Below are 24,277 nucleotides of genomic sequence, written 5' to 3'. Positions count from 1 at the left end.
AAGCCCTACTCAGAAACCAAGCATTTGCGGACCTGTTTTTTTTTCTTGTTAGGAGGGAGGGAACATCCCACGCACTACGACCTGAGGTCTATTGTACACACCCTATATGGGGTGAGCTGCGTGCCCGTCGATCCTCTACGCTCACCGACCTAACCACTTGACCCCCTTAACGACCGGTCTCTACAGCCAACAGATTCCAAGTACCACTCCTGCTTCGGCAACCCCCTCAAGTCTCCCTTAACGATCCGAGGCGGAAGTCCTCCCAGAGAAGGTCCATAATCATTTGAATACAATTCACGGAGGTCGGTCGAGAGAGCCAGCAGCTTCGGAGGGCCGACTGTAGAGCGATCTTAAAACCAGAAGAAGTAACGGGATGATGAATGAAAGGATGATAGGAGAGGAAAGGAAGTAGCAAAGATGAGTGGGGTTCCAATCGCCTGATAAAGTTATCTGATATTCATCCATAGGAGTGAGGGAAAAACACCGAAAAGATATCACCCAGGACCGAGGATCGAACCCGGGCCCGCTGGGTTCGGAGTTAGACTCGCTAACCCCTCAGCCACAACGGTGGACTGCGGACCCTGTTGCTGTAACTATTTTCTCTTCTATACAAATTATGAGGAATCCATTCCTGAAGTTCTGTCTACTATTTTCCGTTACACCCTGTACACAGAAGGTACTTGCAACTCTCAGAAAATAGAGATTCTATTCATTCAGTAATTTATTCAGTGCATTATTGCTGATTCATTTCAAGTTCATGATTAAAATAAATGTCTGCCATCACTTAAGTTGATTACATGCTTACAAATAGCACACAAGATGTTGCATAGTAGCTATTTACAATGTCAAAGAATAATAATTTTGCAATTTCGTGTCTGTATAATAGAAGAATTCCAAGGCTCGTCAGTAATAAACAATTTTTTATTTAAAGTTTCATTCAAACCACAAAGGCTATTCGTAGGTAATAATACAGCGATATTAAAGAAAAGGGGAATGAGGATTTCAGGGAAAACCCATGTACTCGAAAAGCCTGCAATAAAAACATTTTTTTTTTCTGCAAATGGCTGATATTTGTATTGAAAGAACAGAAAATCTAAGAACAAAAAATTAAAACTACAGCCAATTTGACTTCTATTTCAAGATGCCATCCTAAAATTAAAGACTATTTAATGTGGTAAAAATTTGATTTCGGTAGTAAACACTTAGTTTTATGTTGCAAGAATTCAGATAATACAAGATTCTGGTAGGAAAATGTTACCTGCATAACTAAAAGAATCGAAATGAAGGAACTGTTGTAATATTCTGTTAGGGAATATGTATAAACTTGTTATATTTGCATCAGTTTTTGTGCATGAGTAATGATGATAACGATGATGACTTACAAATGAAAAAAATGTGTTGCTATATATAAATATATTATTTTTTTTTATCAATCATATGGCTTAACACAATACACAAAACAAATTATTCAATGTTTAATATATTTACGTTTGTTGTATTATTCTACGAACGTTTTCACCCTCTAAGGGGCATCATCAGGTACAATATTGTTACAATATCAAATATCTAAAATCAATTATAAAAGATATGAACACATGTTCAAAACTGTGCATCATAATAAAGTACAATTTATGTAGAATGTCAAACGTAGTATACACTTAGATAAAATATTTAAAATGAACATACAAAATTTATATATTAAGGCAAGACATGAGTCAAAGTACACTGAATTCACAAGCCTAAATGGCTATTAATTGTGTGTTATGTTCATAGAATGTAATATGTCGAAATATAAATATATATATATATATATATATATATATCTATACAAACACACACATACACTCACACACACACACACACACACACTTGAGTATTAAAAACATGTTATATTATATAAAATCTAATTGAAACTTAATGTAGCATAAGATTTGCTGTCGATATGACGTTGTTAGCAGAAGAGGAAATGATGCTAAAGGATATGCTACTGGAGCTAAATGACAGCTGTGAGCAGTGTGGGATGAAGATAAATGCAGATAAGACGAAGAGCATGGTCATAGGAAGAAAAGTGAAGAAGGTAAACTTACGAATTCAAAATGGAACAGTAGAGCAAGTGGACAACTTCAAATACTTAGGGTGCACTATAAACAGTAACATGAGCTGCTGCCAGGAAGTCAAAAGGAGGACAGCACTGACCAAGGAATTTAATAGAAAAAGGAGTATCTTCTGCGGACCTCTGGAAAAAGAATTAAGAAAGAGACTAGTGAAGTGCTTTGTATGGAGTGTGGCATTGTATGGGACAGAAACATGGATATTACAACGAATTGAAGAGAAACGAATAGAAGCATTTGAAATGTGGGTATGGTGAAGAATGGAACGTATGAAGTGGACAGATGGAATAAGAAATTTGTTGGAAAAAGGGGGTGAAGAAAGAATGATGCTGAAACTGATCAGGAAGAGGAAAATGAATTGGTTGGGTCACAGACTGAGAAGAAACTGCCTACTGAAAGATGCACTGGAATGAATGGTAAACGGGAGAAGAATTCGTGTTAGAAGAAGATATCAGATGATAGACGACATTAAGGTATATGGATCATATGAGGAAACAAAGAGGAAGGTAGAAAATAGGAAAGATTAGAGGAAGCTGGGTTTATAGTGAAAGACCTGCCCTTGGGTGGAACACTAAATGAATGAATATTCTGTTGTTCATTATTACTCTTTCAAAATATCGTTCTCAAATTTTAAATGTCTATACTATTTAAAATCACTATACTAAGACTTTCCGAATTCCCCTCCCTAATTACGAGAAGAACAAAAAATCGCTGCACCTATTTAACACTCAACCTTCGCATGGTTTTACTTACTGGGATCCTCTTTTTCTTAATACACATTGTTTTAATAACCTTGCTAAATCTTGACATGAGTTTCCAGTTCACTTTAGTTTGATCATCCATTCCTTGAAATCAAGCAACACTCATAATACACTAAAAAATGTAATTACACTCACTGATATCATCATTGAGAAGTTCCATACATAATTTTCTAAAATTTCTTCTTTAACCAAACTAGCCACAGTTTTATTTTTCTTCTGATCCGTTTCAATTCTTTAACGTTCTAACTGACCTCTATATCAAAGTTGTCTTAAACAGTTTTCATCACACTAAACACAATTTACCAGCATTACATTACCAAACTACTATTATTACATTAGGCCTATGTTAATTTGAAGTGTCATTTTCTTTCTCACATTTTATTAGTTATGCCGCTCATGCACCAACTTAGATTGTAACTTTTTTGGCCCTTAATTCTACCCGTCAGCAATAAAAGACTGCCTAGTGGTGACGAAATCATCATTTTTTCTTGTCGAATCCTGCTGTCTTCTCTGAAAATTATCCGCACCTTCCCTTGATCTCCCTTAAATCTCGCTTATTCTTGCTTCGTGGGTTCTGCTTCTTGCTGACTCATGTATCTTTGAACATATGTTGCTGCGTTGTCCTACTCGGTCGACTACTCCACTTGGCTGAGCAGATTCCTGACTGGATCTTGCTCAGTCGTCGCATTTGTCCATCATCTGTAAATAATAATTATGTAGTGGTAGTGGTTGTGATAATGATGATGATGATGATAATGATAATAATAATAATAATAATAATAATAATAATAATAATAATAATAATAATGATGTTAGAAATGCATACATTCCTGGAAATAATTAACATTGACGTAAAATAAATAAATAATTCTAGAATCGAATATAAATTTCCAGAAATTAGTAAACATTGATAAGAATATAAAATAAATTCAAAACGACAAAAATTACTAAATTTGACTTGTTTAACCATGGAGCAGTGAACAGAGTTTATGAAGACATGAGCATTGTGTTTGATATAAAAGAAAAGAGAAAATGGCTGTGCTCAGAATCCGAGCCATAAGAATCATTATTATTATTATTATTATTATTATTATTATTATTATTATTATTATTTAAGGCTTTCATGAAATAAGGGGATAAAAAGGAGAGGACTGTAGTCTTCGTCGTCATAAATTACATTAAATTTATATTCTATCAGAAAGTTAATCCGAGTCTTCGATGTGGAAAACCGATGTTTTAGCTGTTAGTTTAACGCAGCGGTCATCAAAACACTGCACGCTCGGGCTAGCGTCTCTTACCCCCGGACAAGACACAGCCCTAACGTGCAATCGTCGCTGCTGGCGGTTATGCTGTCTCTCTACCCCTTGTGCAGACGGACCAGTTACACTCCATGCACTCTACTCATTTCAGCGAGTACTGACGACCACTGGTTTAACGAATCCCATGTTCTTTTATACTTCTTTGGAAAAATATAAGGTACAGTTGTCAATTTCGTCATTATCATAACTACGAGTTATGATTCGAGACTTTTGCTCAGTTGTTATGAGGATTGGAATCTAACATTATACATTCCCTGATTAACTTTTCGGTCAACATGGGACAAGGCAAACAATTTCTATGGACAAGATAAATCGCCACTTTCCTGCCGGAAATCGAATCCGATTCCTCTGGATTGTAGCCAGAAACGGATACTACTTGAGAATAAAGCGGAGGGCGAAGTGACTTTTTTGAAATCTTATTATTAGAAGGCACATATTGAAGAGATAGTATTTTCACTGTGTTGACCACTTCGTTGCCATAGATTCTTTAAAAGACTTCCAGAACATACACAAGCTAAGCAAGAGACGTTATGTACTGTAATACAGCATTACAGCTTCCAACTCGTGAAAAGTTTTAAATAAACTATATTAACCCCACACAGCTGTACTATTGCAAGTGTCAAGTTTCCACAGTTAGCTAGGATATGATTATTGAGAGCAATAGAAAACTACCATAAATCCTCATTATGAAATTCCTAGAAAAATGCAATAAACTCGATTCAGGTTACATCTACTGCATACTGAATGACCAGCAACAGCGCTCTCGTTCTCTCTCTCTCTCTCTCTCTCTCTCTCTCTCTCTCTCTCTCTCATTGAAACAACGCAAATGGATGTATACGTATGGGAAACGTGTAGCACGCGAAGGTTTATTTTTGGAGGGCACAGAAAGGCCTATAGTTTTTTAACCATCATTTTAAACTATGGAGGTTATTCCGAGACGATAGTATAATGATTAGGTCTAGTGAAATGTTTGTTGAACAAAGTGGCTAGGGCAGCTGTGGGGACTATCAGCAAAGTAGGGAGGGAACGTGTCCTACTCACTCCACATTCGTTTGATTGGCAGGCGAGGGGTAACGCAGTTGTTTTGCTAAGTCAAGTGGAGTGGTGGATTCGACACACCTTGCGCGTCAGTAATTTCTCCGCTGTTATTTCTTGTTTCAAAACCTTTACAGTCTTTTGTTTATATGAAGTACTTGTGTCATACAATAATTATTACAGCCACCTACTGTGATTAGGCAAATTATGTTGAAGTTCTGGTCCACACCCCTTATAAATATATCAAGTTGTGCTGTATATTTTGTATCTGTGCGCTCATCTAGGGCGAAAGAATAGAAAAGTAGGTGCTCCAGTTTTGTTTCTAACTACTCCTGTATGTCATTTGCAACTTCTGTAATCCTGTCGGTGACCGTCCGACGAGACAGAGCAACTGAGTTTATAGCAGTCATTGAATTTGGAGAAACCTCCTCGGCAGCAATCACTAAGCAATCTTTAACGAATTCCCCACCTGAAAAACAGCGGTTTCTTTTAGCTATAAGCCAGGATATTCGATAACTTGCGCGTAATATTCTCCGTCGGGAGGTTTCATTCTGGGGTGCATTTGACTTCTATTTCAATTCATTAAGTCTACGTTTCCTCTCTGCAACCCTAAGACAAATAGATTTATTTATTTTAGTAGGTTATTTTACGACGCTTTATCAACAGCTTAGGTTATTTAGCGTCTGAATGAGATGAAGGTGATAATGCCGGTGAAATGAGTCCGGAGTCCAGCACCGAAAGTTACCCAGCATTTGCTCGTATTGGGTTGAGAGAAAACCCCGGGAAAAACCTCAACCAGGTAACTTGCCCCGACCGGGAATCGAACCCGGGACAGCTGGTTTCGCGGCCAGACGCGCTGACCGTTACTCCACAGGTGTGGACCAAATAGATTTAAAAATATATTACAGAACTGATGACATCGCATCAAGTAGGCCTAATATGCACTCAAAGTTTTAAATAAGTTAGTTCAGTTCCAGATTTAATAAAATGATATGTAACTAAATCCCGAAAATACCATAAACGTATCTTGTTCTATATCTTTTCATAAATCTTGCGAAATTAGCTTTTCAAATTGTAAATAAATACCTGTAAGATCATGAAAGTCCGCTTTATGCTTCCGATCAAAGTGGCGTTTAATATTGAAGCGTTTTATATGCGCAATTTTAAACCCGCATATTGAGCAGTAGACCTCATTTTTGTAAGTAACAAAAAATTCTTTCCGTCACTCTTCCTGAAACTGACGTCCCGAGATCGAAGCCATACCCGCCACTGAATGAAGCTGTCTTTACGAAGCACTAGGCGGAGAGATGGTCGGTGGAATGAGGTAAGGAGACTTTGAGTGCAGTGGCCCTTCGGAGCCATTTTCTTCCATGGTTGGGCTAGGGGATAGTGTTTTTCTCCGTATACTTTTATCTTCTTCCTTCCCTTCTGGTTCTACAGCACGAGATGGTCCTTTGCTCACGTCAATATCTGTAATTCTTCTTTACCTATCATTAGATAAGTATGCGTATTTTCGGTATGTTGTCGGGTTTTGCATAAAAAAGAAGACGACGACGTCATACTGACAATAGATGTACACTTGGTCGAAATGAAACTGGCCAATCGTTACCGCTGGAGCAGTTAAAGTTGTCTACTCTCTATACCAGATGTCTTTGGAGCAGATATAAACAACGGAACGAAATGCAAGAGAGCGCGGTTCACACGATACTAAATGTCTGTGTATGAATTAAGTGACCGACTACGTTCATATAACGAAAAGTGAAAGTTAAAGCAATGTGTCTTTGAACATACCTTCTTGCATCAGTCACTAATTGTACTGCTGCCGTCCGCTCATACACCGCACAGATGCTAGACGCAATAGAACTGTAGTAGTGGACGAGTCTCTGAATACCGTGTCGTAACGGTGAGTAACTATAACGTCATTGGTCGTAACCAGAATATGCACGCGCTAGTGTCTACAACGCTCTCAGCTAAGTAATGTCTCGCCAACCAATAGGAGCGCAGTGATAACATGAGATGCATCGAGACCCTTGTTATGGTCTGCTCCAAAGACATCTGGTATAGAGTGTAGAGTCCTGTTCGGGTGAGATCGCGATTCATGGTTCTTTTCCGCGCAGTTTCCGTGCACGCAATAATACAAGGCAACCTTGGTGGCTGGAACTTAAGAACTGTCAATACGCTGTTTCTTTTTTCCTTCTTGAAGGCTGGCTTAAATCAAGCTCATGAACAACAAAATATTCGAATGTTTCATCATCCCCATGAATAATGAATTTTTTGAATGTGATTTTGACAATCATCGCTCTCACTTCAAGAACTTTTTAAAGTTTCACCTTAAAAAGTATGGAAAACGTGAACAAATGGCAGAATAGCAATTGTGTGGAATATAGCTATGTACCGAACTACATATAATATTTTCATGCAGAAATTCTACGTTATCATATGATGAAGGATCGGTGGAGCGGAGAAAAATTCTCTCCGGCACCGGGATTCCAATGCTCACATTTAAATACATTTATTTTAACAATATTTCCGTTCTCGTTCTCGTCGTAGTTTCCATTCCCGATTTATTGTGAACCAGCCTTAAGTAATAATCCTCCTCGTGGATGCATGCTTAGCTTCTACAAATATTTCAGTAATGTAATTAAGTTCTTCTCGTGGTATTAAGAATTTTAATATATTTTTTCTGTCAATTCTCACCTTAGTATTTTAGAAAATTGCAAGTATACAATTTGTCTTAGTTTTCCCCTTATACGAAGCTTATAATTTCTCCCATATAGTGGCTTTAGGAGAAGAATCGTACGTACAATAAGCACATTTGTAATTTGTTGATTGACGGATTTACTATGTGCTCGACTGCATTATCTTCCATGCAGTAACCACAGTTTTCTTTTATCTTGTCACTTCTCTGAAGAAGGAAACCAATTATCTGCTTTCAGTGATTATGTCTTTTTTTTAACCTATTCCGTCGCCATTCGTGCAAGGATAATGATCCAATATGAGACACGAGTACAATAGAGTCACAGCCGTGTAATACACAACCGGGCATGCCCAAGACAAAGCACAGACATTAACGTATCTACTGGAAATTGTCTGTTACCGTGGACAACACTGGCACCGTCTTTTTATTTCTTTCTGTCATATACCAAATTCCTCTCTCCCTCTCCCTCATTTTCTACAACGAAATCTCATGTTACTAACTTCAAAAGTATATATTTATTATTTTATTTCTTCCTCTTTTCTTCTTCTTCTTCTTCTTCTTCTTTTCTTCTTCTTCTTCTTCTTTTCTTCTTCTTCTTCTTCTTCTTCTTCTTCTTTTCTTCTTCTTCTTCTTCTTCTTTTCTTCTTCTTCTTCTTCTTCTTCTTCTTCTTCTTCTTCTTTTCTTCTTCTTCTTCTTCTTTTCTTCTTCTTCTTCTTCTTCTTCTTCTTCTTCTTCTTCGAAATACGAGCCAAATTAGTGCGGAAAACAGAGGAAAATTAGAGCGAAAGATAGAGCGAAATTAGAACTGAAAATTGAGCGAAACTGGAGCGGAAAATAGAGTGAAATTAGGGGGGGGGGGAATCATGCTAATTTGGAGCCGAAAATATGCCAAATCAGAGGAAAATCGAAGGAAATCAGAGCGAAAAATATAAGAAAATGAACCGGAAAGTAGAGTGCAATTACCTACAACGGAAAATAAAGGCAAATTAGACAGGAAAATGAAGCGAAAGTGGTACGGAAAATAGAAGGAAATTAGAACTGAACCTAGAGGGGAAATTAGAATTAAAATTAGCGGGAATTTAAATAAAAAATAGAGCGAAATTATAGCAAAAAATAGAGCAAAATTGGACCGGAGAATAGAGCGAAATTAGATGGAAATTATAGCGGAAATAGAATGATGCTAGAGCGGAAAGTAGAGGGAAATTACAGCGTAAAATAGAGAGAAATTAGATCGGAAAATAGATCGAAATTAGAGCCGAAAATTAAGGATTATTTGAGTGGAAAGAGAGAGATATTAAAGCGGAAAGCGGAGGAAATTTAGAGAGGAAAATAGAGCGAAATTAGATCGGAAATTAGAGGAAAACTAGAGTGGAAGTTCCAGACAAATGAGAGCGGGAAATAGAGCAAAATTTAAGCGGGAAAGAGGGTGAATTTGGAGCAAGAAATAGAGGGAAGTTAGGTCGCAATTTAGGACGAAGTTAGAGCCAAAAATTAAGAGAAATCAGAGGAGAAAATTGAGGGAAATTAGACGGGAAATTAGAGATGACCTTGGCCTCACATATCAAGCCTCTCCAAATGTGATATATTTGGGAGTTAATGCTTGATTGAAGCATTTTCTATTACTTTTTTTTCTACAATTCTCCACGAAAGTATTTTACAAGGTTATATGCCATACTCCTCTTTATATAGTAAGTGCTTTGTGTACTTAGTTTTTTTATTTTATTTTATTTATCTGTTTGATTTTGTTTGTTTATTTATTTATTTATTTATTTATTTATTTATTTATGCCTCTAATCCGAAAATAAGTACTATCGTTAAGGAAGTGCGGTTTTTACATAACAAAACAAAAACCCTACATTAGAAATGAGAAGTTCACACTTTGGAGTAATGGTTAGTGCATCTGACCGCGAAACCAGGTGACCCGAGTTCGAGTCTCGGTCGGGGCAAGTTACCTGGTTGAGGTTTTTTCCGGGGTTTTTTCTCAACCCAATACGAGCAAATGCTGGGTAACTTTCGGTGCTGGACCCCTGACTCATTTCACCGGCATTATCATCTTAATTTCATTCAGGCGCTAAATAACCTAACATATTGATACAGCATCGTAAAATAACCCACTAAAAAAAGAAATGGGGCTAAAATAATGATGTAATTGAAGCTAGGAAACGCAAAGTTACGAATGAGACAAAGTTACATAATACAGATTTTTATAATTTTTGCTCCTTCGTCGAGTTTAGTTTATACTGATAAAATAATGAAGGTTAAGATGCGTGGAATATGTAACTGCCTTAAGGAACGTGTTTTGCATGTAGCTATACTCTTTATCGAGGAACGTCTAGGAAAGAGGTCACTTAGAAGATCAAGGATTCATAGCGGGTATTGGTTTCTAAAGCCTCAGACCCGAACGTATCTGGTTCATGCTTCAGCTATGAAAGCTGTAGTTCTCTAAAATGAAAATACAGACGTTCGTGGGATTACAGTTACTTTTCTTCTATTTATAGAAATACTTTGCATTTGACACCAGTAAATTGAAGAAAAATTAAACATGTTGTTTGTGTATAATCAGTTTTCATTTTAGAGTGAATATTTATATTATTGGTTTAGAAATATTCTGATGGCAATTGAGCCTGCACAGTGAATGTAAAAATTCTCAAGTGGTTACTTCTTCTTATCCATTCAGTGGGCTTAGTATGATAAGTTTGTAACTTCATTTAATTGTATTACGTATTTATCTTCAGTTTTTGGCTACCCTACTTAAGGGGTTAGGTACAGCTTACAGCAGTAAATTTTTTTGAAATATTCAATATTTTTTTCCTCCATTACTGTATCTTGTACAATAATGAAAATTGGTATGTGTAAAACACTATCCTTCTGCTATATGAAAAAAATATTTTTAAGATTTAAAAAAAGTTTATATATATATATATATATATATATATATATTTACAAATTCAAAATAGTGACAGTTCACTGTGCAGTGATGAAGCGTTTCCCTCATAATTCATAAACTTGTTAACTTTTTCATGTTCTCTCTCTTTTATTTTATTGCTGATGCTCATGTTTACAATACCATGCTCTGTCAACTACATTCCGTAAAAAATAACACCTTTTTATTTTGTGTTAGATACTTGACCATTTTTTAAATGAATTTATTTTTATCAGCCAATCTATCAAACGTATAGAAGTAATCTTGCATCATATTGTAGATATAACATCCATAAATACACAAAAAAGTTTCATCACAGAATGTTGAATAGTTTTGAGCTATGTGGAAAATGCTTCATCACTGTACAGTCAAATGAATTTTGGAAAAAAAAAAAGTAAATATATTTTTTTAATCTTAAAAATATATTTTTTTCATATAGCAGAAGGACAGTGTTTTACACATACCAATTTTCATTCCCCTACGTCGGAAAGAGAGAACAGGGAATACCACGACTCAGATGGTCTGACATGTTTACCAAAGAGGCGGGGAAACAATGGTCGAAAAAAAAATGTTATGTTTTATTTAACGACGCTCGCAACTGCAGAGGTTATATCAGCGTCGCCGGATGTGCCGGAATTTTGTCCCGCAGGAGTTCTTTTACATGCCAGTAAATCTACTGACATGAGCCTGTCGCATTTAAGCACACTTAAATGCCATCGACCTGGCCCGGGATCGAACCCGCAACCTTGGGCATAGAAGGCCAGCGCTATACCAACTTGCCAACCAGGTCGACCGAACAATGGTCGAGGACAGCAAAGAACAAAGTTTTGTGGAAAGAACTAGGGAAGGTCATTGTAAATAAATAACGTAATCAGTGTTAAGATATTGTAAATAGTAAAGTCAGTATTAGTGAAAGTGTAAGTTAAGTTTTGTAAATAGTAAAGTCAGTGTTGAGAACGTGTCAGGTAAATAGTGTAAATAGCAATCAGTGTTTGTCAAAGTGCCAGTGTCAGTATAATGTGTGTGTAGTGCGAAAAAAAATGAACAAAGAACAGTACTAAGACTAGTTAAGTTGAACAGGGTTATTAGCCATGTCACAAAGGTAGTATACACGACAAGCTCGCCTGGATTGCCTCACCAAGCGAGTACACTTGAGCCATCCCTGTCGAGGGGTTCCAACTCCATCACAGGAGGCCTGTGCCCAACATGGGACATCATGGCTAACATTAATTAATTAATTCATTCATTCATTCATTCATTCATTCATTCATTCATTCATTCATTCATTCATTCATTCATTCATTCATTCATTCATTCATTCATTCATTCATTCATTCATTCATTCAATTTTCATTATTGTACAAGATACAGTAATGGAGGGAAAAAATGTTGAATATTTCCAAAATTTTACTGTTGTAAGCTGTATCTAACCCCTTTAGTGGAAAAAAAAATGAAACGTATTATAGTGGTAGTATGTTAGACAGTGAAGAATTATATTCTATTCGAAATCAGTAATTAGTAAATAATAAATTAGTAAATATTATTATTATTATTATTAACTTACATAAATCATTGTGTGATGGTATGTTGATGACTGAACAAATATGGAAACCTGTGTGATCAGTACCACAGCCCCGATTTTTCTCCAGTTTATTTTAACAGTAGACATGTGGAAATAGTGCTGTTAAATAGGTTATGACTGTTTCCTCTTCCCTGTCTAGTCATAAAATGTAATTAGGTTTATCCTATCTTTTCTGTGACGTAAAACAAGAGTCAGTAATGCGTCGTTAGTGAAGCGAGATAGAGACGATAGCGTCTTGTTTGTGAGTGAACGTTACGTTCAGTCTTATGTGGAACATTTAATGAAATGGTAGAAAGTGTATTTTCTCCGTTAGTAGTAACAACTTGAGATGTATTTGGATAGTTATTTCTGCAGGACCCTGTAGCGACACATTAATTTGTGGATGGTGTGTCTGCTGTTAATGACACAGGTTGTAAGTGTGTTTGTCCACCGTATTATCATAACAGAACTAAATCCAACCTGAATGCGCCGTCTATCTTATCACTCTGATTTTTTACTGTACGAGCACGTTGCCAGTAGCTTTCAAGTCTTGACTTGCTGAGTTCTTAGCAACAGTGTTCCTTATTCAGTTACTTTTTTGGAATGAAACTGATCATCTGAGAAGAAAAAATGATCGTAATAACAATGTGCTGTGAGTATATAACCTGTAATAATGTGCATATATGATAGTTATGATTTCAGCTTGAATCTAAATACGTAAAATAAATACTTTCTTGAATTGGTGGCAGTACGTTACTCCTGTTCATCGTACGTATAAGGAGTGTCGACAATTGTGATTATGTGAACAGTGTTCGGTGACATCAAGTGTGTTACAGTGGTAGTGACTAAAATCAGTAATATTACAATTGACCAACATGAGTATATAACATGCTATAAGTAGGGTTGTGACATCGGTATATTTGTGTTAGTTTGAGATCTATTGAAGGTGAACACAAGACGCCGGACAGAATGTAGTTGACGTGTGACGTGTTTCAAGTATACTGTATTTTATTTCATGGAGTGCAGTTTCATAGAAAGGACTTTGCCGACAGACCTTCTAATGCCCCCCCAACTAATTGGTTGTCATAAATAAATGTCTTCCTTACAGTGACGGAAATCTTGTCTTCTCCTGTCAGTAACCAATCACAACCTTCGTTCAGAAGAATTGACAGGTTCCCGTGAAATCCACGTGGAGGCAAAGTTGCCGTATCTTTTCCGAATTCCAAGAATCCCGTCAGTCTCGCTGTCTCATTTCGAGGGTCACCAGGATTGTGGCAACTGTGCAATGTTGGAACGAGGGGACAGGATGGAATTGTCACAGATGTTTGTGTAGGAAGTCATAAATCTGTAAGTGGGTGTTCAAAGGAGCCACCGAACTGCACTCCTCGAAATAAAATGGAGTATACAGGCAGAGGAAGCGAATTTGACACACTGCTAAGCAAACAAGTTTCGTGTTTTGTATACGATTATTGTGTATTATAAAATCAAGACAATACAATCATTGCATAATTAGGATTATTATCTAAAAAGTCTAAAATGCTGGTGAGGTTGAGAATAATTGTTGCAAATCATATTTAAATTGTAACAAATGTGGTAAAACATAAGTCTGAAGAGATTTTATTTTTAATATTTATAGTTTTGCATTACAGTTTTAGAATGCTGAAAAGTATATGGCGTACAGTACAGTTTTGCTTTCCCTATATTTAGCTGTTACATTTATTTATCACATCTATTCTGTACCTTACTTTTCTTGCATGTTGTTTACCTGGTTTCGGTTGCTGCTGCAATGACCAAAGTTTCAAATGAAAATGACCGCCGAGTGTCGGATAGTATAACCTTGAGGAAAAACTGCGTTCAATATCGGCTGACACGAAGGACGCATATATAAAATATTTCACATCATCCATTTCTACATCAAGTTGATGACAATCGCACTTGTCATCTGACAAAACTCTTGCAATTTTGCATAATGAAATGAAACTACAGTTTTTTGTATTACTATGTTCATTTTCTTACACACCTTTTTGCTTATAAATCATCTTGTAGATCATTCACTTTTGAGATGAGATTATTTACTATTGAAATTTGCTCCACCAATTTCACACGTCTTTTCGAGGCATTCGATTGTAAAGGGGATAAATTCAAAATTAGATGAAATATATTTACACTGCTTTATATTTGGGTCACCAAGAAGAGTTTGGGCATTACTTATGGAAGCTGCTTCGTTTCCGTCAAAGATCTTTATGACTCCTTTTACCCTTATATACAATGATTGAATTGTCTTGATTTTATAATACGCAATTATCGTATACAAAACACGGAAAGTGAGGCGTGTGTCAAATTCGCTTCCGCTGCCTGTACTTGAAACACGTCCGGCGTCGTGTATTCATCTTCAATCGACCTCGAAGTAATACAAATATACCGATGTCACGGCCCTAGTTATAAGTTAGGTAACAACAGTAACAGAAACTCTGAAAATGTTAAGTACTGTGCTACATACTCACCTGACTGTGCAACACTTTTTTTTTTCATTCTCTATATGGAAGGCAAGATTAATCAAAATTACCACAGCTGCAACGGAAGGCCTTAAATTCATTTCATAAAACATTTTTCAGGACTGTTTGTAGTTGTATTCACCCTGTCCGAAATATTAGGCATATCTTTGATGGTGCTTTGAAGATGGATGCGTGTAAAGTGAAAAAAACTATAGTTTTCAGTGTTCATGCCAACTGTAGTTCACGAAATTGATGACGCTCATTAAGTTACCTCTATTGTAGCTTTCGTAATTGCTTTGAAATATCGATAGCTTTACTTGTCCTTCAGTCAATTTTAGTTAGTTTTAAGCTAGCTCAACACGAATTTTTAATTTAATTATCATTGGGAACATTTTTCAAACATAAAATTTGAAATTAAGAAGTCCAAAATTGCACAATTAAAATAACTTGGATAAAGCAGAAGCATTGACTCATAACAATGAGCTCTTTGTTCCATCGATCCTCATTATTGTGGGGACCTCGAACTGACGCTACATATTCACAAATAGTGGGTCTCTTTGGAGATACAGTTAGCATGATTCAAGGCCACTGCGTAAGATAACAGAGGGCAAACCTGAGATAAAAGATACATACACAGTTTCTGTCAAAGGGAGACAAACCTGCAATTTCCTGACAGGAATCGAATACAGACCTGTATTTCCAGCCAGAATCAGTCATAGCGGAAGAAGTCTTTTGTAAAATTAAGCTGCGTGAAAACTACGGTTTGAAATCAAACTCCGGTTAGAGCATTGAAGTGTTTTCGTTGTCGCAGTAGGCCTAATGTCTTGTATCAATGCCAGAAATAAAACACGACTTACTGTGTAGGTATTGTATGTTTATATTTACTATGTGATGACATGAAAAGTTCGGAAGCACGTATTGACTCTATCTTCAGAGACACCTTGCTGTACCTTCTGGATGACCAGCAATGATTTAAATACAATTATCCACAGAGCCATTTTAATGAATATCATAGGTCTACTTACGGCGATAAAATATGAGGAGACCTGGAAAGCATACCACAGTAAAAAGTCAAATCCTTAGAGATTTCAGAATTGTTTTTGTATCGCCATATTACCTATATTCACCGCTAGGCTCCGCCACTTTCATTCATTCATTCGTTTATTCATAGTGTTCTGCTGGGGTAGGTCTTTTACTGCAAGCCCAGCATTCCCCAGTCTTTCCTATTTTATGCCTTCCTCTTTGTCTACGCATATGATCCATATATCTTAATGTCGTCTATCATCTGATATCTTCTTTTGCCCCGAACTCTTCTCCTGTTCACCATTCCTTCCAGTGTATCCTTCAGTAGGCAGTTTCTTCTCAAACAGTGACCCAGCCAATTCCTTTTCCTCTTTCTGATCAGTTTCAGCATCATTCTTACTTCATCCACTCTTTCCAATACAGCTTCGTTTCTTATTCTGTCGCTGATGTGCGGGTGGAAACGTGTTCCGTGAACGTAAGAAATGAAAATTTAAATTAATTACTGAATGTTAAATTAAAAATAACATATTTGAGGTTATGCTGTTAGAAATTGTATAAACCAGAAAACTTTCTTATACTTGCTATTAGTTGGTATTTAGCAACGTTTCTCCAGGGCTGCAATTCAAGAACTGCGGAGTAGTGGCCAGCGCATGTCTGACTGCGAAACTAGCTGGCCCGGGATCGAATCCTGATTGGAACAAGTTCCTGGTTGAGGTTCGTTCCAGGGTTTTCCCCTCAACTCGTTAAGAGCAAATGCTGAGTAACTTTCGGTATCTGATCCTGGGTTCATTTCACACCGCCATTATTATCTTCATCCTGCCTATTTCCATACTCGTATGTCATTCTAACATAAGGAGAGAACAGAATCCGACCTAATGGGTGCCTCAACATCAGAACTGGATTCCTCATCATAATCGGCAAAAAGTAGGTAGAGGCGCAAATGGCTGGCTATACGTCAATAAGTGTGACGTTAGCAATATAACAATGTTGTCATGCATTACTGTAGTAGACCCTACCGTACTCTCGGAAAATCTGCCCCAAACACCAGCTTTCTCCAAATCCTACTTCGATTCGGGATTTCAACCGGGGTCTTCGGTGTCGCTAAGCATCCTGGTAAGGTAGATCTAAGTATCATTACTTATTAGAACTTACGTAACTACATGTAGGCCTATAAGTATAAACAATTGTTACTAGAGAGTTTAGAGCGAATTGTGCGGAGAGGGGAAGGTACAACGATAGCGGGAATGTCAAAAATGGTTATCACTATATATAGATAGAATGCTGAATCAACAAAAGATACATTGCAAATGGTTTTGGTCAGTCTCGTGCGGTCTGTAATAAGTTTTTGCTTGGAAGACTTGAGGTACCGTATTCTTGCTTGAAATGTAATTTTTATTAGCAATTGTTGGGAGAACTTTCTTGCATCACGTTTTTCTTTAATCCCCGTGGAGATAAAGAAATGGCAAAATAAGTAGTAAATACAAAACGTGGAGTGGTGATCGCAGCAGTTCCTTCGAGGAGTCCGACAAAGAGGACCTTGTCTGAATAAAACCTTGCAATTTGGCAACTTCTTGACAGACATTTATAATTTTTGAACAGTCATCCTTCCATTACATATCGTCAGATAGCCGACACGCGGAGAAAATTATCATCAGAAACGCTCGTTTTGCTGTGTACACACTCTGTGCAAGATTCTTCAGTGTTCCTAAATGTTGGACTTTCACGACGAGATCTCAGCTGTCTGTACATTTCTGCAATTGGTAACTTTACTTGCATCTTTTGCCTTGTTTAAAGCTTTTTTTTTTCCTCATTAGACATTAATTAACTGCCTTATTATTATTATTATTATTTTTTTTTTTTTTTTTTTTTTTTTTTTTTTTTTCAGTGCAATATTTCGTGTATTCTCAAGACATTATTAATTTGTAGTATTCTCGTTTTCATCATACCCGACCGACAATAAATTTATTCTTTCATTACTTCTCAGATAGGCTATTGTTTTTTAAGCAATGTGCGACTTGGCTCGGCTGTATGCGGAGTTGTGACGTCCGACTAAAATAAATCCACATCAACTGAAAGAATGCGTTCGGAATGAGACATATAATTCTATTTATATGATCCGTGATCCTTCGTCCTCTGGAAACTTGAACTTTCACTGCACATACCTACGTTTTACCTAAAGTAATCTCACTAGACTCACTAGAGGCTTTGATTTTATCAGTAAATCTGCGATTGGAATACTCTTAAAACTCTAGTGGGATTTAATTGACTGTTACACGATTAGAAGAAAGTATATAAAAATTATAAGAAATAAAGTACTTTAATAAAATAAAATATTAATTGACTTACTAAAATACTAAACAAGTCTTAAAAATACATTATTGTACCATCTCATCATTACAAATATTCCACTAGGTGGCATTAGTGTGTTATGATCAGCTGTTCTCTTGTTACCAGTTGTGTAACTATACAATCTTCATTGAACTCAATGGACGATTACTAGTCAAGAAAGCTTTGTTGATTCAGTTTAATTTTTATTGAAACAGTTGCATTCCACTTCAATTATCAATATATATAAAACAATGTCTGATACGTGACTATCTACAATCTCATACAACAGAAGTTATAATATAACCTAAATAATATAAACATGGTAAATGATAGAACAATTTAATTAATTTAGGATGATGAAAAAAACGTGAATAATTAAAAAAGTACAATTATTGAAAGTACAATGTTTGCAAGCAAAGAAACAAATCCTATTGAGGTGATAAAAACAAACAAATGTTAGGAAGGTGATAAAAATGCTAGGGAGATGATAAAAATTGTAGGATAAGCGGCCATGTCGTTGCGTACCGTTTTATTTGTCAAAAGTATCACGTAGGAAAAGTGTAACAGTCCAAATAAGTTACTGCTATACTTTAGATTATATCTTGTTAGCTTATGTGAATATTCATACCGCCAAGCGACGATTCTCGTACTTTTATTACACATCTTCTATAATTTAATTTTTAAAATATAATTCCTACTGAAATCGCTAGTTCACGTAGAGTTATATTCTTACATGGGAATTCACATACAGTATTTGCACGAGGCATCCTAACACTTCTGTATTTGTTGGTGTAAGTCCACTCGCATAAAACTTAGAGATTTTCCAGAAAACTAAATAACAAATTTGGTCAATTTTTCAAATTTCTTTCGCTTATTTATTTTAATTTTTGGCGTTTTATGTCTTCAGTTTCTTCTAAAAAGTTGCTCCCGTTTTCCTGTTCAGTATAATGATCCCTTTCCCAAATATTTTTTTTTCGAGTCACACAGCTATAAACATCCAACATTAAATTTTGAATCTGTTTAGATAAAGTATAGAGTTTATATTATATCTCTGCCTCTGTACCATGTCACAGTTTGCGTAACGGAGGAAGAGAGATAACAGAAGTTTGCAAAGATTTTTAATGATCTGACGCCCACGACCAAGATAAACCATTTAAAATTTACCGTTCACTCACCGGCAGAGATATAATAAAAGAACTGTACCAATAACTTTCTTGTTACACGAGTTTCCCAATGTACTTTGTTCCTTAATCGTATAGTCATAACCTGTCTTTGTTTTGATGTCGGTTAGCTCCTAAACGAGGCATCGGAGAACATGGGTTGTTTTACGAAAAATGATCCTCATTGCAAGATCTATCGATCCCTAGAGTTTGTTGCAGAGGTCCTGGTAGTGCATAGTGTGGAAGTGGAATAACCTTGCAAATTGAAAGGAACAATAGGGTACACTTAAATGAATAGAAAGCCTATATTACGTTTTGTGATTAAATGCACGGTTAATCAGAAAATTAAGTTTGAAGTTTCAGCAGGCCGGCAACATCGCCGCTAACACACACTACTCGTGATACGGATGTAAAAGGTCAACGAACTCGGTATGTCTCGGTAGGTGAGCTGCTCTCTGCCTCGACGTTGCCAATTGTAACATCGTGCAGAGACTTGAAATGGGAAGTTTTTAAAATTAAAATCACACGAAAACCGTCCACGCTATTGAAGAACGTCAGAGGGATAAATGATTCTTTATTAGATTTCCTATTGATATGGATAAAACTCACGATCCTACTCGTAATAGTTACCGAATAAGAGGTTGTTAAACATTTGGGGGGAAACATTTTTTTCTAAAAGAACTATGAACTTTCCACCAATATGATATGTTTGATATATTTATTATAGTTAACAGACAAAAAATATACATACATATAATCATTGAAGCCTTACATTACATACTTTATAATTTACATATAGATATACAATTTTTAATATAATTTCTAAACTTAACTATCTAATATAAAATGTTTTATCTTGCACTTGCGACTAGTTTTGTGCAAGATTCAACTCATTTTAGTATGTTGTTACAATTAGTCTTTGCTCACTTGCCTAAGATGTACTTCACGTTTCAATCTGCACTGTGCAGCTGTTGTATATAGGGCCTAAATCTTCCATTATTCTGGTATATTTAAATCTTTTGAATATATATATATATATATATATATATATATATATATGTTTTATTTTATTTATTTATAGTATTATTCAAGAAACTAAACCTTTTTTCTTATCCAATTTTTTTTGTCATTCAATTCTAGCTATTTCATTTATTCTTCCCATTCTAATTTTTTGACCAAAAAAGATATAGACCTATTTGCCTTTGTAACTTTATGTTATTATTATTATTATTATTATTATTATTATTATTATTATTATTATTATTATTATTATTATTCATAAGTTTTCTTATAGCTATTTCTTTATTCATTTGTAGGAACTTTTCATTTATGAATTTCACCCGTATTTCTTTTGTATATTGACATTAAAAAACAACATGAATGCCATCTTCCCTATGTCCACATAATGGGCACGTGCCTTGAGGTATATTACCTCTATTATTTCTTAATCTCCAAATCCCCAGTCTGAACCAGGCTAGTCCAAATCTTTCTTTCATTTTCATATTATCTGTATATGTATTCCGTCCCCATATCCTTTTATATTCATTAAAAATATTAGGGAGCGCATTTCATTGATACTACTAAAATCATTTTGTCTAGTAATATTTTTACATCTTGATTTAATAAAGTTTAGGCTTGCCGCGCTGTTTCTAGTAGCCAAGTTATCCCATAACCATCCTAATCCTATATTAAAAATGTTATTTTTAATTTTTACAATTGCCATATTTGTCGTATTTGCAATTTTATTTAATAAATATTGTTTCATAAACGTATTTTGGTCACTTTGGTTTCTTTTAATTAAATATTTTGTGTTTCTAACTATGATTGTACTCATGATATTGCCAATTCCTATTTCTATTCTAGCTGCATTATTTGAAGAATTTAAACTAATGTTTACAATATTTGGCTCTTATTTTATTTAAATTTATAAATGTTTTTCTTCTAATCCCCATAACTCACATCCATATAATAATCTAGATTCATCAGTCGTGAAATAAATTCTATTAAGCATATTAACGTTGATATTGTTTCCACCAATATGATATTATAGTTTTTTGTTATATACAACATTGAGCTATTCGCTCTGAAAATCTGCAAGGCTATTTCAGTTCCACCCTTTATATAGTGAACTTCAGATAACATCCGGCGTTTGCTATTTTTTCTTGTTCTAATTGTACATGATCTACACATAGAACCAGCTAATAGTATCACAGGACGAGATGCTTTACTAGTTGCTAAGCTTCAGTTCCCTGTATTTGGTAAGTTATTGGTGACAAGTGTAGAAAATGGAAGTATGTGAGATAACCTGGCACCGAGCATCTGCCAGCCGCGAGGTGGACGACCTACTTTTTTTTCGCGAATTGGCGACGTAATTGCTCTGGGACTCCGCTACGTGATCCGGCGTCTGTGAGTGATTCATTTGCGCAGAGGATGTGGAGAATTTGGTTTGACGATGAATGATGCATGATCTCATTGTTAATGAAGCAACATGACGGCCGCGACTGTGAAGTTTCTATTCATTCAGCTCGCTGCAATTAACACACTGAATTAGTGTCGGAGCCGCGCGTTACCTACAGTACATGAATTGTATACAGAGTAACTGCCTGTGTTTTGGCCGACTGTCTGAATGTCTGTACAGCTCTCTCTTTCTGTCCGCCATTCTGTCTCCTTTGAATTATTTACGGATACATAGGTAATAACCGTCTTCTGATGTGACTCAAATGGTAACTAGTCACTTAACAACGAACCCTGGTTTGATTTCTAATAGAGGTGTAGCCACAGTCTAGTATATACAATCACGAAGCTCAATATGTAGGAAATATGCATCTATAGATAGTTACTAACCACGAGGATCGCTACTATCGCCAGACAATGCGAAATAGTACCGGCACAGTCTATTGTTCCTAGTCCCCTCAACACCTCAAGCTTCATGACTGTATATACTAAACCCCATTTCAGTTTGGTTGATAGGCTTTCCCCTTTACTCACAATCTCTACCATCAGTGAAGGGGAAGATGCTACTGTCCATTTCACAAACGTTCGAGTAATTGACTTTCTACATAGTAGAAAAGTTTTCCGGGCTATGAGGCCGTGGTCTGTTGGTTGTGTGACCAAACGTTTCGTTCACTGCTGCGGTGAACATCTTCAGTGGTGTCTATTGCTGCACCAGCAATAGACACCAGCAGCTGGTTCTACTGCGCGTGCCGATTACGGTCTGCGCTGGCTGCATCGTTGTATATATCTACATAGTGACAAATTTTATTTCTGAAAGTGTTTACCGGTACTCTATATTTCGAAAGTCCATACTAAACGTTTATATTGAATTTTACTGCTGTTTATATTAACTGACATATTAAAAAGCTACCGACAACAAACGATAAATGTTTTCTCCTCCGCTAGTTGCCACTCTACAGCATACACAATGGGACAATCTGCACTATGTCACTTCCCCTGGCTTCATAATACAAATTGACATTCCTAAATGTAATTATTAGTTGAAAATATTGTAAGAGCTACACAAAAATATACTCTAACATGTAATTGTCAAACATCTGTAACACTGTATTTTATATTCACTTATGTACTTATTTAATATTTTATTTGCTAGTGTGTACAGCTTGGGGGGGGGGTGCAGATATAAGAGTTAACAGCTACCAATCTGCCACTGACGGACTCAGAGCAAGTTGAAGGGGAAAGGAACGCCTTCGCATCCTCTCAACTTGTATGAAATATCGTTTAGACTTTGGTATAGCTTTATCTCCTTTCCATAAGAAGTGGATGACTGGATGTACTTCCTTCTATTTCGGATTTGTCTTAAACGGTGACCAATTGCCACGATGACCATCTGACCAATCAATTTGGTTACAAATAAGAAACTGGGAAGAGAGAAGTTATGCTATTAACTTAAGGTGTATTTGGACTTCCACTATTTGCCATTTTTGTCCTCCTTTTGGTTGATACATCACTATTTTGAATGATATACAATTTTTATAACGGTTAATAGCCATTAAGAAATCGTTTTTCTGAAAGCCGTGCAGTTATGATAACTATTCACTTAAAAAGTACTCGTAATTGCAGCTTAAGTATAATACCGAAGAGAGCGACTATCTCTGTCGCAGTTCAAGGATCGGGAAGGAGGAGTTCAGAGCAACAATGAAGGTAGAGAAGGCTATAGTAGTACGGATAGAGTAAAGAAATCTGAAATGATTTGGCCATGTTTTAAGGAGGGACAGCGGTAGATGCCCTAAGAAGCTATGCCAGCAGTTGATCCCGCCGGTAAGGAGGGAATGCGCTCTTCCAAAAAGATCTTGGAACGAGTACGTGCTTTGGACCGAGCAAAATCGGGACCTAATCCAGGACGACGCTTAAAAGTTCTAAGAGAAACATACCAAGATTATTTTTATGTAATCCAAGCCTCCTATATTTTCGTTGCCCCATAAATTTTGTCTGCAGGAGTATTCAGTTCGACTTATAATTCTGTAGATATTAATTTTTTAGAATAAACCTATTTAGGCTACTCTATTTCCGTAGCTGGTAATTATGTAAAGAAACTAGGATATATATTTAAATCCCAAAGTTTCTTATGTGAAGAAATTTTATATTTCAATTGTATAATGTGGAAGTGAAATAACCATGCAGATTGAAAGGGACGATAGGGTATCGGTACACTTAAAGGAATAGAAAACCTACATTATGTTTCGTGATTAAATACACGGTTGATAAGAAAATTAAGTTGGAAGTTTCAACAGTCTGACAACCTCGCCGCTAACATAGTCGTCTTTCTTCTCGTAATAAAGATGTAGGCCTAAGTGTTCAACCAACTCACAAGCAAACATTCTGATGGGGGCAGATAAAAAGTTATT

At 36.1% G+C, this 24,277-nt stretch overlaps 1 protein-coding gene across 9 annotated transcripts in view; it reads left to right on the top strand.

Moving 5' to 3' along the window:
• The window catches only part of gem (transcription factor CP2 like gemini), a 506,340-nt gene that overhangs the window by 176,854 nt on the left and 305,209 nt on the right, over positions 1-24,277 (top strand). Inside the window, exon 1 of one of the 9 annotated variants that reach the window (XM_069828877.1) lies at positions 12,781-13,061. The exons of the other annotated variants lie outside the window; for them this stretch is intronic. The gene's annotated coding sequence lies outside the window, so the exon portion shown is untranslated. Of the gene's footprint in view, positions 1-12,780; positions 13,062-24,277 lie in introns of those variants that run through there. 9 annotated transcript variants of the gene reach the window in all.

Source organism: Periplaneta americana, chromosome 1, assembly GCF_040183065.1.
Source record: "Periplaneta americana isolate PAMFEO1 chromosome 1, P.americana_PAMFEO1_priV1, whole genome shotgun sequence".
In the NCBI taxonomy this organism is placed as follows: Eukaryota; Metazoa; Arthropoda; class Insecta; order Blattodea; family Blattidae; genus Periplaneta; species Periplaneta americana.
Note: the sequence above shows the minus strand (reverse complement) of the source record. Positions and strands in the feature narration are given on the sequence as shown.